At 37.8% G+C, this 4,836-nt stretch overlaps 1 long non-coding RNA gene across 1 annotated transcript in view; it reads right to left on the reverse strand.

The window, feature by feature from the left end:
- LOC109296980 overlaps positions 1-2,102 on the reverse strand; it is a 10,052-nt gene extending 7,950 nt beyond the window's left edge. Inside the window, exon 1 of the long non-coding RNA XR_002097125.1 lies at positions 908-2,102. This is a non-coding gene — a long non-coding RNA (uncharacterized LOC109296980). The remainder of the gene's footprint in view (positions 1-907) is intronic.
- Positions 2,103-4,836: the final 2,734 nt, after the last annotated feature.

Consider the following 4,836-nt stretch of genomic DNA (forward strand, 5'->3'; position numbering starts at 1 on the left):
AAAAAAAAAAAAGAATAACCTACGCCAAGTGCAGTGGAATTCCCTCTCATGGAGGCTGTTTCACCAGGACAATTGCTTTTGAAATCTTAGCTATGATATAAATTAGAGAATGATTAATGATGATAATAAATTAGTAAGTAAAATAAACTTAGAAAATCAAAGGGTATGTGACTTTTATGAGTACCATGACAATATAACTCTTACTGTATGCATGAGATTTGGGTGTTTAGGGATTTATAACCCACAGGCACAAGTGGTCAGTGGTGAATTACTCATAAAAAGCTGCCAAAAAAGTTACTACAGCTACAGAGAATGTTTTACCATAGAACTCGCTCTAATGGGAATTGTTCTGAGTCCACCACATTCTTATCAAGCGGAATAATAAAGTCTACTCATTTTGAGATCTACACAACAGTTCCATGAGCTTGTAATGGAAATTTAGCTTCAGATTTAACTACTGGGAAAAACCAACTTCCACTAGTCCAAAATTCTGGATGAAAACAATAGCATCCTGAAAAACATATTTCTCATTCTCTTCATGAAAGACCTGATCCACTGAACTAAATGGGAGTCTTTCAATTGTGTTTTATTGAAACAGGGTCCGGTCCCAAAATTCCACATGCCACTGATTATACAGATAATATTAGGCACTCAGCAACTGAATCCACAGTACTCGTGACAAGTCTCCACTTCCTGGAAATTACACCACTTCCATTACAAGTTATAGAAACACTTCTATCTCAAGCCATCACAAAGCCCAATGCTAAATGGTGCACATTTTCAATATATCTGTGTTAGTCTGAGAAGTACACAGTCTTTTCAGAATTGCTGACTTTTTAGATCCTACATAAAAAGATGATAAACAGAAAACAGGGAAAAATACTGTTTTTAGTTATTATCTCATTACCTTTTAACTAAGCTTTTGATGAAGACTGTGCAGTGAACTTACATCTGCACAAGATCTTTCAATGAAACGTGAACATTTATTTCAATAAAAGCTTTTCCTTCACCAACATCCTGTGGAAAAAGTCAGGTGTTACCAGTCATATAGATGTCTAAGCTATTGGCTTTAAGAGGCTAAGGAATTTTCTAATAAAAAAATGTGCCTTCTATCATAAAATAGTTTCTGTAATATTTGCTACAGTAAGAAAAACATCAAGGAAATTAAACAAGATAAAAATATTTAATATAGATTAAAAATCCAGAGTTAGGCAAGAAAAGGTCAGTAATCAAAAGGTGTGATAGCTACAAACAGAGCCAACTTACAAAAAAGGTTAGCCATGTAAATGGCCAAGTTAAATAAGACACAGTTAAAGTTCACTTGGCTCCAATAATATATAAACGCACTCATGATGGTTCTGGGGGACTAAGTTAGCTTCAACATAGTCTTGTTTATCTTGGCTCTTTTAGTGACTACCCGTTTTGTGGATTGGCTCTGTGTGTAGACATAACACCTTTCTGCACATTCTTTACACTTGGCATCCTTCTCTATCTTAAATGTTTGCCTCAAATATCTTTTTTTTTTTGTTTAGCAAAATAATTCAGTGGCAAGAATGGAATCACCATTCTATATTTAGGAAAATAGTAAAAATTGGTTATAGAATTTCAAATATTCCATTTCCCCCCAAACATTTGAGCTTCTAAATGCCTGAAGTATAATCAAATATCTAATTAATTACCATACTATTTTATACCGGATTAGACAGATCAGGGAATAACAATACATTCATTGCCAGTAACCAATTCAAAACTGGTACCAACTATTAATAGCTACTATCTGATGGTGATTTGTGGACTTGTGTTATAGGACTGACTGATAGGAACAGTTAATAATTTTCTATCAAAACAATTTTCTACAGAAAATTGGATTTCTGAATAAACAAAATTTATCATAAAAAATACCTTCTTTCTACTGAAAAAACCCCCAAAGTTTCCTTCCTAAAAATATTTAGATTTGGATATTTTGCCATAGTGTCTCATGGAAGTTGTAGTTCAGTTTCTACAATTCCCCATTCTGCTTAATAGATCAAGCTTCCCAGCCAGACAACACTTCTTGTTGAAACTTTTGTGACCATGAACTCTTAATTATACAACTGCCTCCCTTTACAAGCAGAGTGAAGTCAATTTTTAAAGATTTTTCTTTTTTGTTTTTTTTTTGGCAAAAAAATTCTTTGGAAAAGTCCCGTTTTCTGACTAGAACTCATTAGATCTAGTCATAAAATGGGATTTTTCCCAAGAAAATAAAGGTCTCTGTTCCATTTCCTACATACCAGCTATGGAGACAAATGCAGTACCACAGCCAATACTTTTATCAGTTCTGTGGACAACTGGATGGCTACCATTTTGGGACTGTCAATCTGGCATCACTTCTTTCTCTTACAGCACACGTTTTTCAAGAAAACATAATTTTAGGACAAAAATCTCAGATAACTGAAGGGTTAACTCAGCCACCAGGGGGAGTCTCGTGTGGCAGGGGTATTCACACTAGTTTTGCAATACCTGCTTTAGGTACACGTGTAGTTGTGAAATGTATCCATTATCACAAGCCTGCCTATACTAAACTGACAGAAAAGGGGGAGGCAGTCAAGGGAAAATGAAGACAACCCCTGTGTCAAAGAAATTCAGTTTCTGGAACTGATGGTTCTGGAAGACCACCAAAGGCTACTTAGAGAACTTGAGGCTGTGATCCTTAGAATAGCCAAGTCAGCTCTATGGACATGAAGGTATCGCTAATTATCCAGAATTCAGTAGGAGACAGGTATATTTATCAATTGGGGTTCAATATTTCTGATTATTTTCCCATTGCAGTTTTGCTGGTTCAGCTTAAGTCACAGGGATGTTTTCAAAATGAATTATTTTTATTTCAAAATGGAAAAAGCAAAGAATCAGTATTGGGTGGAACCTTCTGCCTACTCGGTCCCTTAAAATATTCCTACTCCAAAGTGAACTTTCTTCCCAATGCATTTCATCCTACAAATGACTGGACCTCTCTCGTGCATTTAAGGACTTCTGAATAATATAAAAAGACAGTGCTTTAGTCTCTGTTGGCAACTGCTGCATGATCTGTTAAAACATTAGCATTTACCCACAGCTATCATATCATAATTTCTGGGATACATTAATATTGCCTAACTCAGGAAATAATGGCTATAGTGCTGTTGTTACTCTGCTTTGGTCAGTGAGGAGAAAAGCTGCTTTGGTAATGGTTACCACTATATGGTTTTTAGTGGACACTGATGAGAAACCAGATATTCTACATCTCTTTATAGCTCACTCACTCACTCTGTAATAACAGGATAGAGCTAGATTGTGATAATAAGGTCTGTTCTGAGAAAGCAGCATGTCATGTAGTAGCCTGGGACCCACAGTCTTCTCTCTGTCTATATTACTCTGAAGCAGCATTAAATTGTGCTGGGTCTATCACAGTGCACCTTTTCTGACACAGATACATTATCATGAGTCAAGATGGAGGTAGCTAAGTCACCATCTATTCCTGATCATAGCAGTTCCAAATATATTGAAGGGCAACACCTGTGCTTGCATGAGGCGATGATTTGGTCTTCAAAAGTATGAACTGGCCCTTTAAAACATTAGCATAGAAATCAGAAGAAGCTTTCTACCCATTAGAGAAGTAAGGCTTTGGAACAGTCTGTCATTAGGAGTTAGTGGGTGCATCTACATGTGCGCTTCACTGAGGAGTTGACTAATTTGCTCTGCAGTAAAGCATCATAGTCTACAGGTGCATCAGTATTAGGGAGCAGTAGGTTAATTAACTGTGCCATAGAACAGTACAGTCAGGGATGGTGCTAACCTATGGGGGAGTAATTTACTCTGCTGAAACACACATGTAGATGGTGATAGGGGCTGGCTGGGGCAGGAGGGTTCCAAACTGTGGGGGCTGCCTGCTGCCTAGCCTCTCACTGTAGCACCCTTGTGCCCCAGCCAACCCCTCCATTCCGTGATGCCACCACCTGGAGCCTGGGGTTGACTCTCAGGGTCCCCTGACAGCCTAGGGCTGCTCTGTCTCAGCTCAAAGTGCTGTGGTCCTGGATGCATGTGTAAATGCTGCACCTCGGGATCAGCTAGGAGTTTATTTCTTCACACTAACAGCATGCATAGATGCACCCACTACAAAACTCCAACTAGCCTCAAGGTGGAGCATAAAACATTTATGAATGGGATTATATTGGGCATGTCTACATGAGCTGTTAACTGCGCAGCAGCCTAATACTGCACAATAGCACGTCACAGCACAAACGGTGCTAATATGCAGCATTGTCACTAAAAAGGTGTGCGCCAATGCTACTGTACAGTAATGCCAGTCCCTGCGCATTAATTTAGTACACCATTATACAAATACTAAATTTTATGCACAGTAACTACAGCACATTAATGAATGTGTAGACACGCCCACTATAATATGGTTTACTGCATAGCAGAGGACTAGATTTAATGATGCGGGAGATACAATCCAATCCTACATGATATCTTCCTAAGCATAGAAGTGTAAGTCTGTTCAATATTTTTCAGATAAATATATGTGCACTTAACCAGTTGTCTTAAGTATCATGTGACATCCTGACTTCACTGCATGCAACAGCAAAACTCCAAATCCAATAGAGCAAGGACTCCATCCCAGGTGGATGATGCTACTAGAGGGAGAGATTTTCAAACCCACCTAGGGATTTTATATACTCATCTTGCTTTTTAAACGTCTGTCTATATCTCCTAAGACCCTTCAAAATATCAATTACCTATTTTATGTAAACAGTAAATTTTCAGTAAGTGATGCTGAAGCAAATTACTTTATGTGCTGGTTCTTTAGGTTAGTTTGCT

The sequence above is a fragment of the Gavialis gangeticus genome, unplaced genomic scaffold (assembly GCF_001723915.1).
Source record: "Gavialis gangeticus isolate Ggan-Ray unplaced genomic scaffold, GavGan_comp1, whole genome shotgun sequence".
NCBI classification, from domain to species: domain Eukaryota; kingdom Metazoa; phylum Chordata; order Crocodylia; family Gavialidae; genus Gavialis; species Gavialis gangeticus.